The sequence below is a fragment of the Orcinus orca genome, chromosome 1, assembly GCF_937001465.1.
Source record: "Orcinus orca chromosome 1, mOrcOrc1.1, whole genome shotgun sequence".
NCBI classification, from domain to species: domain Eukaryota; kingdom Metazoa; phylum Chordata; class Mammalia; order Artiodactyla; family Delphinidae; genus Orcinus; species Orcinus orca.
Window position 1 is genome coordinate 140,389,659 of NC_064559.1, and position 15,448 is coordinate 140,405,106.

Here is a 15,448-nt window from a genome sequence, read left to right on the forward strand (position 1 = left end):
TATATTTTCTGATTTCTACTAAGAAAAAAAGAAAAAATATAAAAAGAATAGCAAATTCACAATCTTGTTTGTGATTTTAACATACAATATTAGAAACAGTAGCTCAAGTAAATATGAGAAATTTTAAAAAACAAATTAGGAACCTTGACCTAATACACACACACACACACACACACACAGACATATACATAACATATACACATATATAATGGAATCTTATTCACCTATGAAGAAAGGAAATCCTGCAATTTGTGACAATATGAATGAACCTAGAGAGCATTAGGCTAAGTGAAATAAGTCAGACAGAGTAAGACAAACAGTGTATGATCTCATTTATATTTGGAATCTAAAAAATCCAAAATCATAGAAATAGAGAGTAAATTGGTGGTTGCCAGGGGTGAGGGTATGGGGGAAATGGGTGAAGGTAGTCAAAAGATACAAACTTCTAGTTAAAAGATGAGTAAATTCTGGGAATCTAATGTACAGCATGATGACTGTAGTTAATATTGTACACTTGAAAGTTGCTAAAAGAGTAGAAATTTCTCACCACAAAAAAAAAAAATGTTAAAGGAGGAAATGGAGGTGTTAACTAACCTTATTGTGGTAATCATTTTGAGATATATATATATATATATATATATATAAAATCATCACATTGCACACCTTAAACCCACACAATGTTATATACATCAATCATATCTCAATAAAGCTGGAGAAAAAAGAAGAAAGAAAGAATAAGGAGAAATGCTAGTTCTAGTAAAATATATAAACCAGTAAAGTATATAAATTTATAGTAGGGTTGATTACATCTTTCAAGGAACCAGAACAAATACCTAAGATGTAGTTCTATATATCATCTATGTCTAAGTCCATGCCTGTCTACAACTATATCTACATCTATAGCAATATTAGCTGTATGCATAGCTTTTATACCTTTTAAGAGTTTTTGTTTGTTTGTTTTTGTTTTGTTGTTTTTGCCACACCACGCGGTTTGTGAGATCTTAGTTCCCCGACCAGGGATCAAACCCGTGCCCCCTGCGGTGGAAGTGAAGAGTCCTAACCATTGGACCACCAGGGAATTCCCTTTTATACCTTTTATAGCAAGATTTCTCAACCTTGACACAATTGAGATTTGGAGCCATAGAGTTGTTAATAAAGGGCTGTACTGTACTGTGCATTGTAGGAGGTTTAGTGTCATCCATGGTCTTTACCTTCTAGATATCACTGGCATCCTCTTTACTCCAAGAGGAGACAACAATTTCTCTAGACATTACCAAGTATCCCCTGGGAGGAAAACTAACTCCCAATGAGAACCACTATATCATCTCTGTTATCTATAGCTATGGATGTGTAATCTATATTCTTGTCTTTTACTATCCCAATGAAAAGAGCTCAGAGCTAGGAAACCAAAATCTATATACAGTACTTGATGAATGACTTATCCCACCTGTCACTAGGATTGCTCTATAAATGGAGACAGAAATTTCTAACTTATCTAACTTATCTTCTGTTTAGGTGCTAAAAGGAGATAGGAGGTATGAAAATCTTTAAACAATCCATACGTGCTAACAAGACAAAAATAAAACAACAGCAGAAATAATAATAAAATAATAATTTAATCCTGTAATTATTGTACTAACACAGGAATTAATGTTTTATATACATTGAAATGGTTTATTAAAAAAAGGACTAGGGCTTCCCTGGTGGTGCAGTGGTTGAGAGTCCGCCTGCCAATGCAGGGGACACGGGTTTGTGCCCCGGTCCGGGAAGGTCCCACATGCCGCGGAGCGGCTGGGCCCGTGAGCCATGGCCACTGAGCCTGCACGTCCAGAGCCTGTGCTCCTCAATGGGAGATGCCACAACAGTCAGGCCCGTGTACCACAAAAACAAAAACAAGACAAAACAAAACCAAAAAGGACTAAAGCCAAGAGGCTTGATATGAAATCAAAACTTGGCCACTTGGTGATAGATATAACTGTGAGCAAATCATTTATTTCAGAGTTTCAGTTCTTAATTGTTAACACTGAGATAATAACTCAAACTTAGCAGAAATTTTGGGAGAGAAAAATCCATTACCATTTGTGGATAAGAATATGGGCCCATTGTTGGTACAAGAAGAGATATTTTTGGAATTCAAGTCAACACCTCTTTCTTATAATATCCCATGGCATTTCCTTTTGAAACCTGACTTTTTCTTCAGTCATTTTGGTTACATTTCTTGGGGTTTCTCTATTCCATTTTCCCCAGTCCCTAGCAATCTAACAGACTATTTATTTTCCCCTATGTGGCCCTAAGTTTCTATTTTCTGGTGATACCTTCAACAGTCCTGTCATCCAAAAGGATATATATCTCCTATTTGCAAATTCAGAGAGGACTCCCAATGACACCACACAGAGAAGTAACATCAGCTCTAGTAATAAAATAATACTCAACCAAATTACCTTTCAGTAGATAGCTAGCCAGTACCATGTATTAAAATATTAAGGGCTCAAACCCATATGTGTCCTTCTTTGAAGAATAATATTCCTGCCGTGGCTACTAACAGTTCAACCTATTACTATGTTTATACTATAAATCTTTTATTTTAAAAGTCAGCGCCTAGGCTGTGAAAATTCTCTTTGTGGTTAAACTTGGCAGAAAGGTTGACACTCTAGAGTGATATTTTCCTCTCCTCAAGTTTAGATGGAAAGCCATTAGTTTATTTTTAAGATCTTAGCAGGAAGACAAGGGGAGGGAGTGTCAACAGAGATGTTTCAGATCTTTTTATTGCTAGAAAATTGAATAACCAGTTGGCTTTATTTTATGCAATATGGTAACATGAAAACTAACTTTTGACTTATGTGTATTCCCTGCCATATATGATACCACTGACCAGAGTAGTTGATTGTAATTTTCTCTTTTAACATTTAAAGGGGATTCTGGCTCATGCACAGTTACTCATTTTCTTCAGAAATTTCATAAAGATTTTTTAGTATGGAAAGTTATTGAGCATACAAGGTTCTGTGGATTGAAAAGCTCCCTAAGCATTCATTGACATGGAGGACCAGGGTTGTTCCAGTTTGTTATGTCAATGATTTGCAAATAATGGGTCTCTGGGAGATTTTTAAATTGCAGCTTTCACTCCAGGCCACGGTGCTTTTTAGGATGAGCTGAGTTGCTATGAGGCTTGGCACTCTTCAGTGCACCTTAAGCAGGGACTCTAATACTTCCATTGAGATCATAACAGCTGGCCGTTACAATCAGTCGCAATGACATATTTTTCTTTCATTTTTTTCTTTTAATAAAAACAACAAAAAAATATACTCAAAAGACAATATTAAACTTGTAACTGAAGCCAACTACTGTGAAGAGCTTTCACTGAATGCCTTGAACAACATGAATCAAGTCTTTACAGAACGATGTTTAAGCCACATGTTGATTACAGTATGGACACTACCGTGCCTCATTCTAAAGGGGGTGAAATTGAAGCAGTTAAAATGGCAGCAAAAAGGCATGACTTGTACATGGAATCAAGAAATGTGGGACAATCAAAGTATGCACTATGGATCAAAGTACATGAAGATTTTATATTAATATTAATGTTTCCCCAAACTATAAAACATTTGGTACATTCTAAGTGCTCAAAACCATACTTGTGTTTTTTACATACACTGAGTTTTAACTGGTCAAACTGTCTAACTCATGATACCTGAGGTTATCTAGTTTTCTGGAGTTGAGGGAATCAAGAGAATTTTTCAGATCGCTTGCTTACTTATGACATCCTGAAGGAGATTCTGGTGGGAGGGTGATATGCAGGAACACCCCATGGATGTAACACTGACTCATCCATGTAAAATAAGACTGTAGAAAATACATTTTTTCCAAAGAGAGTCTTCAACTAGGTGTAATTTCACTTTATGGACTATTAAATAACTGATGGGTATCTATAAATATTATTTTGAACATGAATATCTGTATAATACACTTATGATTTTCAAGGGTTCCTACTGGGTTGTCTTGTTTTTACTTGAAAATTATGAGGTCCTTCACTGCAAAGATACCATCTTCTATGTTATTTATCATTCACTCAGCATCGATCATAAAGCCTGGCACAGTGGATAGCAAATATTTGCTGAATTTGGGGCTGTTATTGAATGACTATTGTGCTTATACCAAAACATCTGTCAACATTTCCAAACAGCTCTGGTCAAAATTGAAAAGGGAATCTGAGAATTATTTAGAAAGTTAGAAAGAGTCAGTGTGGATCAGACACTGACCACTATTCACAAACTGATGTAAAATCACAAATAATATACTCTTGAGAAACTATAAGCAATGGAGGTTGAGAAGAGAAAACAGATACTCATGAGAGCATGAGCTGTTAGAAAGGGATTTTTAACTTACTATCTGGTTAAACCAAGAAAGAGCTTCCTCTCCCAGAAGATAGCAAGAAATGTTACAAAATGGAAAAGAAATATTCATGGAAGGAATAAAGATTTTCAGTAACTGGAATATATTGGTGATAAGCTTATTTAAATCTTAGAGGAGAAAAACAAGATTGCATGAAATAACTAACAAGAAAGACGAGTTGTGATTTTATTTGCCTTCGTTTTTTTTTGTTTGTTTGTTTGTTTTGCGGTACGCGGGCCTCTCACTGTTGGGGCCTCTCCCATGGCGGAGCACAGGCTCCGGACGCGCAGGCTCAACGGCCATGGCTCAGGGGCCCAGCCGCTCCGCGGCATGTGGGATCCTCCCAGACCGGGATACGAACCCGTGTCCCCTGCATCGGCAGGCGTACTCTCAACCACTGCGCCACCAAGGAAGCCCTATTTGCCTTCTTTTTTTTGCCAGAACATTCCTTTGGCTTTTTGAAACCTCTGACAGAAAGGGTTTGCATGTATTTTCCATTACAAACTGGCAGTGGACAGAGATGTCAGTAATGTGGTGAAGGGTACAAGTCAAGATGAATAATGTAAATAGGAAATGCTGGCTGGGGCAAAGTTTGAGGTAACAGTGACCAAGACACAGAAGGAGGAAAGGACTCCATACATGATTTGATGAGAGGTGGAGTCACCAATACATAGTAGGAAGGGGCAGACAGGCAGACTTGGAAATGTGAAAAAAAAAAGAAAAAAAAAGACAACCTGGGATATGTTCTATGGAAATTCAGACTTTGGAAAAGGAGGTGAGGAGATGGAATAATTTATTCCATGCATTTTATTCAATACACTTGACACATAAACAATCATAATAGAATTACTTTCTTCAATCAATGCTTCAAAATATCCCAGCAGCAAAAAATATGTAACAACCCGATTTTTCAAAGCCATCTGGCCATGAGCTTAGTTTGAGGTTGAATTTCCACTTCCATGTGTTGAGCAGAGTGAAAGAGGAATGCTTTTGTTAAAACTGCAGTCTATCTCCCACTTCTGGAAGTCTAAGCAGATATATCAGTCTTGAATTTTCTTTTCTTTTTCTCCCCTTGTTATTTTTTTAAAAGTTGTATATCTTTATGTCTACATCCTGAAATAATTCCCTAAGAGTTAGAAACAGGTGAAAAGCCTTTGTAGGATGATCCATGCTCTCAGCTGCTTTAGATTAACCATGAATAACATGCCTTTCGATGGAATTAGACCTAACAAGGTGCACGTGGAGATGATGGGGCCACCTTGTAACCACATTGTCTAATCTCTGCTAGATGGCATTTCAAACAATTGATTTGACCTTTGATTTTGATGGCTGACTGACACAAAGGATTTCCTGGCCCAGATGCCAACTTTCCTGAACGTGGTGCTGTGACCAATATTTTAAAACTAATGAATAAATTAAATAAAAGGGAAGTCTCCCTAAGAAATGATGGGTGGGGGGCTTGATGTTAACAAGCACTTTACTATTAGAATTAAACTGTAGAGTGAGAAAAAATTTTCCTCTTACTATTGATTCTCAGAATTATTTTCGTATCTCAATTATTTTGGAGTTAAGGGCTAAATTTCACAAAAATAAAATTTGATCTGCTGCAGTACTATAGACATAGAAAAAATGAAACAGGAACACCAACACGTTCTTGAGGAGACATATTTTCCAAAAGCAAATAAAACTAATTGCACTTGTCTGTCTAGGGTGAAGGCGTTTTTAAGGAATGCGGTTTGGTCTCTTTAAGCTCTTTATAAATAAATAAAGGGGTCTAATTATTCCAGATTGTCCTCTTTAAATCAACAAGACCATGAAGTGTACAATATGTAGTTCAATGTGGGTGTCAAAGTTAACATCGGTAGATGATTACCCCATTTTTAGCATTTCCTTCCCAGAAGAATTTTAAGGAGAGTGCTTATTTTTCAAGAGTACTTAAATACGACTTAATCCAGAGAAGCCTGTGACTATATGTTGGCAAGCTAATGTTTTGACAAGAAATAAATCAATGCATGTGGACATGGGTGATGCATGAATCTCCCCAATAAAGCATTTCGTCAAAATATGTCTTTCAAACCTATATGTCTGTCATAATTCCTAGGCCAAATGTTTAATGAACAGTTTATCTAAACACTACTGTCAAGAGAGACTGTTTTTGGCTGTCAGCTTCCCACACGTAAGTGATTAATAAAGTGACAAACTCAAGATCAAAGCTCTCACGGTCTAGGACAGATTTAGTAGTGAGTGTATAAGACATGGGTTTTTGAACATAGATTGTGCCCCCAGATCTGATCAGGCGAACATCCACTATTTAATATACAATATTTAATACACCCCCTCTGTTCTGTCAGCACACTGCCTAAAATATTTGACAATAACGTTTGGAAATTAGAAGATGGTATCTCACCATGTTGCCTGGACTAAAATAGAAGATAATTCACATGTGCATTAAAAAGGAATTCTGAGCTAGTTGTTGATCCTGAATCAGAATTCATGGTAATGTATTATTTTTAACTTACAAACACAAAATACATATAATTTATTACATTTATTGCATCCAATACATTTTAAGTAAATAAAAACATTTTATTCATTGAAATTTAATGAAAAGTAGAATCTCAGAAATTGTCAAGGAAATGTTAATGTTCCCTTAAGAATAAATGACAATAATTTTTCCAGTGGACAACCTTCAAATTTTGAATATTATTATTTAACATTATTCAGTAGTCAATAACTTTAAACAATTTGAAAATGTGACTGAATTCAAAGCCTTTTTTAAGTGTGTCAGTACTGCTTGTTATGACATTAGTAAACAGAAGTTAACAGCCTAAATTCATTTTTTAATGAAAGATATGTATACTACTATGATAAAAATTATATCAACTTTATTGGTTAGTATATGGAGCATACCAATTGCACAAAATATATGTTTTCCTTCATATTTCAAAGAGATAGAGTTTTTTTAATGTTTAAATCTACAAAATTGTACTTAAAACATTAAGAGTGTTAAAAAGTTGTCTTGTGAATTGAAAAACTATTTTGTTTCTGGCTGCATATATGTAAATTACATAGAATGACATCTCAAGAAAAGCATAGGTGTTTATCTGTTTAATATACTATATTCTATTTATAGATACATTGAGTTTGGACTGAAATGGCTTAACTGTATCAGTCCAGTTTGCATGTAAATAAATTAATGACACTAAACTATATTATCTTTTGTAATTACAAAAGAGACATTGTGACAAAGGTCACTGATTTCACAATGCATAATAAATAAATGTAATAGAAAATAAAATATTTAATTAACCTAATAACATCATTTAAATTATTTTTGTTCCAATTCAAATGAATTCAAATTAATGGCATCCTTTTTTAATTTATTCATTCTGCAGCAAGTTTGTTTTATGTGGCATGTACTGATTTGAAAAAGGTAATGTTACATCAACTTCATACCAAAAAAGCTAATGAATTCTAATGGATGAGGGAGCAAAAAAGCCTAGGTTTCAAAATGCTTTTGTTGTGAAAATCTCTCTTGTGCCTCTCATCAGGCATCAGGAACTTGTGAGTTCTGGTTATCACTAATTTGGGGAAAGACAGTCCAGCCAATGGACCAGCCATGACAATAAGCGCTGGCCCCATGTGCCAAAGGTCCAAAAGAAATCCGGCATTAGGCCTAATAAGAATCAGGTAATGTACCTAATAAAAGTCAGGCAACAGGCCTAATGAATCTTAGGCAGTGCAACTCATGAAAACCAGGCAGTGGGCCTAATGGGAGAGAGGCAACAGGCCTAATGGAAATCAGGCAACAGGCGTAATGAGAAATGCCATAGACTTCATTTGGGTTTGTCTCTCCATGGAAGTTTGTACTCTGGTCTCTTATGCAGACCCACTCAGAAACATACTTGAGGAATATTCATCTAAGTACAAAGCCATAGGAAAAGGAAGTGCAATAGTATATAGGGTAGAGCCAATGCACAATATACCTGCCTTACTGAATTGTTTAAGCACTATGAATTTGAAAACCATCAAGGCTAGCATACACCATCACAGTAGTAGTTTTTAATTAATATGTCACAACTCTAATTTGAGATTTATCCTGAGTTCCTGTCTTGTTACCATGTCCTAGTCAGCCTTTTTACAGCTGTTTATTTATTTATAGAAATTTATTCAATCATTCAATAAGCATTTTCGAGAATCTACATGGCATGTATAGACCTGGGCCTAAAAAAAAACAACAGGTTCCAAGCTTTCTAATATTTGATATTTAGATGGAAATGGAATTGTTTACATAATTTCCATGGTTCCTTAAATTTAAACGAATATGCAAAATATCAGGAGAGATTTCAGCCTTTCATTAATTCTTTCAGAAACTCTTCAGATGCTTCTGTGTAAGGTACTGAGTGACAATGGTGAAGAAATCTATATGAGCCTTTCTCTGCTCAGATTTTTAGTTCAGTGGGGGGGGGGGGGACAATGAATAAGGAGTTATAAACTACAAATTGTGGGAAGTGCTATAAATGAAATAAACAGAGTATTATGATAGGTTGTAATGGCGCAGGAAGACCAAGGTTTAGTTGTGGGGAGGAAGGCCTCTCTAGGATGAGATGTGATACAGACTGTGAAGGCAGGGACGAACATTCCTGACCCAGACACACTGAAATCAGGACAGTGGCTGGCAAGATTGAGGGACTAAAATATCAGTTTGGGTCAACAATTGTCAATGAAATGGGCAATGTGAGACATAGTTTAGGGAATCCAACTTTTTCATAAGCAATTGAAATGTTGATTTTAATCTTTTCCAATGTAAACATATCATAAGCAAGACAATATTATAGTAAATATGAATCATGAAAATTAAGTATAGGTCTGCAATGTGGTACGATGAAACAATCACTTTAATTCTAAAATTATTTCTAAATTCTAAAATTATTTCTAAATTCTAAATTCTAAAATTCTAAAATTATGTCAGTGTTCCAGCAAAAGAATCATCAAAGATTATGGCTGTATGCAAATGTGACCTAGAACCATATAATAATGCAATATGTATTGCACATAAAATATGTCAAATTTTATGTTACTTCAATTATATTAATCAATCTAATTTTACTTACATTGGGTCTAGAATTAATATTAGAGAAAAATAATAGCAAGTGTTTGGGACATGATACATACTTTTTGACCTCAAGTTGAATTAGAACAAACCCCACAATAACACAGAATAATATGCCTGATGTGGTTTTCCTTCAGGAGATATGGAGTTTTTAGATTTTACCAAGTCTCTTGGAAGGTGTAGGCTTCTTACAATGCCTGGAGTCAACTTTGAGCAACTTCGCAATTTACTGTAGGGGATCTTCAACAAAATACTGAAAATGGGAATGCTCTGGGGACAAGTAGGTTTCTCTAAGACGTCAATATGAGATCCCCGATGGGGAGAAGGAAAATGTGCATAATATATATCTGTAATACTTCAATATGTTAAAAGGTATTAATAATAACAAATTTTAAGTAAATAAAATGAATCCTTTATCAATTTCATTGAATTAGGACTACGTCTAAAGAACAAACAAAAGAAGTACACGAGAGATTAACAAACTCTCTATTTAGCCCTTTTATTTACACATTTATTCTGAAATATTTTTTTTATTTGCTTGATGTAAGATGTTGTGACTTGCATAAAGTCATCCATGACAAAAAGTAAATGACTTTGTGTTTATAGTTCTAACATTGCCCTCTGTCTACATTCAGTTAATCAATCATTTACCATCCATCCTTCCATTTTTTTCAATAAATACTTATTCAGTGTCTATTATGTGTCAGGTATAATTATATGTGTGGGGATACGGTCATGAACAAAAGAATCGAAAGTGCCTGTTCCCCTTCCTCCTTTTTTTCCATATCTAATTTATAATTGATACTGTATACTTCTTGTTGCATTATGCTGGGAGACATATTGTCTTTCAACAGTGTTCATACTGATCAGTGATTCAAATGTTTTCAGCTTAATCCATTCATTATAAAATTCCCCACTGGACTTTCTTCATGGTTTTAGCAGTCATTGATGATTGTTGCCTCGAATCCATTAATTTATTTGTTGTTATAAAATGGTAATGTTTTGATTATTTCATTATGTCTGCATTTTATAGAATTCTTTTGTAAAGAAAAACTTTTCCTATCAATTAGCCTGTTTTCATGAAAAGAAGTTTGTTTAGGAAAGATAGGTGAGATGCTTGGTTCATACCCTATATTTGTGTTTGCAGAATAATGAGTTGATTTCCTGAGACAGGGAACCCAAGGTAAAGTATTATTTTTTCCTTTCAGTATCATTTTAAATTTAGGAGTTTAAACATATTTGATATGTTTAAATACATTACAGTCTTTGCTCTTTTTGATGGTTAAATTGTTCTGTTTTTAAAGTTAACTTCTAGGACTCTTTAAAAAGACACTAGAGCTCCCTTTCATTTTTGGTAAAATAGTTTTCAGACTCATGGAATTCTCCCAAGTCTGGGGTGACCTGTTTCTCCAGGAATCCCTGGTTCCTTTGTTGAAAGTTGTATTAAGGGACCACATTACAGGTGCTGGGAGTACTCATTGTTACATGACTAGCCTTTCAGTGGACAAAACTAGGATCAATTTTGCTGGTTATTTTTTCTAAGAAACCAACCATAAATTCATACCGTTATTTCTGATTCAGATTTAAGATCAAATGGTTTTAAAATTTTTAAAAATGTTGATCTTTATTCCTATTGATTTTTTATTCTCACTGGTGGAGACAGACAATTCAGAAGCCTTTAACAAGTGTTACATTTTATTTAATCAATGGTTACCCTTCATATTAGAGGTGGAAATAGAATATAATTCTTGAAGGTGTTTATGTTTTTTTCCTGGAGACACATTGGTCTTCTCAACTCTTCTTATATAAAATACTATTTCAGAAATAACATCTTCCTTTACTTAATATTTCATGGCAAGAGACAGTCAATTAAACATGATTATACCACCTTTAATCTTTTAAATCCTACAAAAATAAGTATTTCATTTGGATGTCATTATCATCTTGAATTCATAATGGCCACAAAAACCTCTCATAAAGATGACAGAATTTCTGCTAATTATCTAAAAAAAAATTAATGAATAGTTCTATAACAATTTATCTTAAATTCCCTTCTGAATAATTACCATTATGATTCACTAAGAGAAAGAGGCAAAAGAGAAGACATACTTTATCATATCTCATTGTCCTTTTCTTCTTGAGATATTTAGTCATAATATAAATTATTTTAATGTGGATATATAATTTAATGAAAGGAAAATTGCAATGATGACAAATGCATAAGATTTTGACTGCAAGTAATAATACTCAAAAAAATCTTTTATTAAAGCATGTAAAAAGTCATCTTAAATAATAATGGGAACTATGGAAAATTGTGGCATTACTTCACTATTAGGAAAGCTCAATCTCTAAACCATCTATAATTTGAGTGAGGGTGCTATCAAGCAAGGTGGTGTTGCTTATTGTGGACATTACAAAAAATAAATTCCAAAGGCATTCTTTCTTTTAAAAACCTGAATATGTTGCTATATATTAGCTGTCCATAGTCAAAACCATAGATAAATATTTTCAGTTGTAAAATGTGTCAAATGTTGTACCTGAATGAGTATTCTATATTAAATAAATGTATTTGTAGGAGTTAAGCAGCTGATTCACTTTGTTATGTAGCAGAAACTAACACACCATTGTAAAGCAATTATAATCCAATAAAATGTTAAAAAAAAAACTTTTCTGAAATTTCAAATTAATTAGTGTCAATTGTCAAAATAAGTAAATCAAATTCTTATTTAGATATTATCAGATAACTATTTCGACTTTAAAGTACAAAGAAAAGTATTCTAAATATATCCAAGCAAAAGGAAAAGACAAATGTTATATATACAGAAGCAAAAATCTTAATTTTAGAGTTCTCTTGGGAGATTAAGAATATTTAAAGTAAATCAATTATTTTCTACAGAAAATCAAGGGATAAACTCAAATATACAATCATGATGTTGTTCCTAGAGTAATGAAACAGGAAGATAATCTCAAATAACTGAGAATCCATAAAACACATTGCTTCTATCCCCTTACTGAAAAAAAGTTTTTTGAAGATATATTTCAGCTAATGGGAAGAAGAAGAAAAATAAAAACTCAAGATCAGGTAATTTTTTTCTATAAAAGTAAAGGAAAGTGTGGCAGCATTGCTTTCAGTTAAAGAAATAGAGTTAAGTATAAAATATTGTTGTTAATATGGTAACAAAATGTAAGCCAATAAAAATTCTTGTGATTAATTTTTATGAATAAAAATCTTACTCTATAACCCCAGATTACATTTACAAAGTATGAAAAGTTGACATGAAAGGAAAAAGAGAAATTAAAAGTATAAAAAAATATTTTTAGTTCTTACTTTTGGTTATCTGCTACCAAATAACTATAAAATATCAAAACGAAACCTGTAGGGCTTCCCTGGTGGCACAGTGGTTGAGAGTCCACCTGCCGATGCAGGGGACATGGGTTCATGCCCTGGTCCGGGAAGATCCCACATGCCGCACAGCGGCTAGGCCCATGAGCCATGGCCGCTGAGCCTGCGCGTCTGGAGCCTGTGCTCTGCAATGGGAGAGGCCACAACAGTAAGAGGCCCACATACCGCAAAAACAAAAACAAACAAAAAAAAGAAACCTGTAATCTATATAAAAACAAAGTATAGAAAGTGATAATAAAGTATGGGGAAAACAAATAAATAAAACTAGAGAATATTATGACAATAGGTATAACATCTTAAAATGCCTGTATCAATTGAAATACTTATACAATGCATATTACCATACAAAATAGACAAAACTAGAAGATATGAAGACCCTAAATTATTAAAAATGATTAGGTAAGGCATATTATAGAAGACATTAATTTTTCATATATTTCTTAAAAGATTTTTTTAATGCTACAATATGAGACCTACTCCCAAAACTCAGTTACAATATTTAACAAAAGGGTAGTGGACATGGGTGAAGATATTTCAGATATAAAACATAAAACAGTAAATCAGCAGTACTAATTTTAATATAAAATTGAATAGGGAATGGTTTAAAATTGAAGAATAAAGATAGTTCTGTTGATGAAAAATAAATAATAATAAAATTAAAATATATCAGCAGAATTAGTTTCATCCTTCAATTTTAAACCATTCTACTTTATTCAAAATAAACAGTCCTTTGAAAGAAGAAGCTGACTCAAAAAGCATACAATTTTTTCTTTATTAAACACATTCTTTAAAATTTATGAAATCAATTATATAATGCTCTCTAACTTTAAAATTTTGAATTATATTATTTACATTTCTAACAATTTTGAGGTCATGATATTCAGTGCAAGATAGTAAAACACACGATTATACTAAATTTTACTTCCTATAAAGTAGCATATGTGACAACCCCTCTACTCACAACACATATAACTTGAAGGCAAAAATTTAATCAAAGAAGAAGGAGGAGGAAGAGGAGAGGGAGGTGAAGAAGGGAAAGGAAAGGGGAAGAAAAATACTATCCAGATAACTGGAAATGTAGCAAAATGGGGGATTACAGTTGTAAAGAGTTTTACCATTAAAAAAAGAAAAAAGAATAAATTTAGCATGAGAACAGTCCTTAGAACATTTAGTGCTATAAGTGTGAACTATTCTTATTATAATTATTAATGTTAATGAAATGAAAGATGCAATTTTTAACATTATGTTAGTAAATAGCTCTTAAAAGTATAGAAACATTTGATGTGTTAAGGAAGAAGCAATACACAATATTGACAATTTAAAAGTTGCACAGAAAAAAATAAATTATATGTTCAAATGATATTTGTAATTCCTCTATAATTGTTTTTCAAACTGAAACCTATGTAACCTTGGGGTACTTTAAGACTTTCTGTGGTATATAAAGCGTGGAGAATTTTAAGGAAATTAACTGACAATGTTCTTTCCATTTTTGAAAACCAAGAAGCTTGGAGCTGGCTTTTGAGATATTTTATTTCATCCCTGGCTGAGCAAAAGCAGTAAAGGAAGGGATTTTTATTTCTGTAAAACAAAAGATCGTCATTTTAAATGTCTGCTTTAATTTTAGTGGGCTACTCCAGATCTCTAGCGTTAAAACATATGGAGCAATGGAGGAAAATTAGTAAATATAAGTTGTTAGATATAAACCTGGCCAGAGTCAGGTCAAGAAAGGGGAAGAAAAGAAATGTTATTCTAAGAAATTGTCTTCCATCATTTGACTTGTTCCCTTTGTCTATTAAAAGTGATTTGGGGATACTTTTTAGACCCTGCTGATGATTGTGTATGTTGGACATAGTGTTTAGGGTTCTGGGATAATATAAATTATGAAAAAAAAATGTTTCGGAGGTAGAATTTTGGTAAAGTTTTATGGGTACACAGCATTCAAAATGCCAAGGAAGTATTTTATATTAAGTGTTAAACCTGACTTGGAAGAAGAGGCTTTTGTAACTATATCATTAGCGGAATTTTCAAAGTCCCTAACTCTTATTCCAATTCACAAGGGCTACAAGGAAGAGAAGGGAGAAAGAAAAAAGAATAATACTAGTATAAGCCCTTTGCCTTAAGAGTTTTCTCATTCTGTTATATCAGTGATACACTTCAAATATGCTATGACCAGAAACCTAAACTACCTAGACTTTATATACTTGACAGTCTTAAACTTTGAGTTTCTTTCTAATTATTTGGAGGCTAAAATTGACCTCCAAATTGCCAAAGATATTATGATACAATTAGCATAAGAGAAAAAGAAAAAGGCAAGCTATTATTCAAACATTTACCTATTCAATAAACTATCCTGATATAAATGAGAGCTAATGGGATTTTTTTTTTTTTTTTTTTTTTTTGCGGTATGCGGGCCTCTCACTCTTGTGGCCTCTCCCACTGCGGAGCACAGGCTCCGGACGCGCAGGCTCAGTGGCCATGGCTCACAGGCCCAGCCGCTCCGCGGCACGTGGGATCTTCCCAGACCGGGGCACGAACCTGTGTCC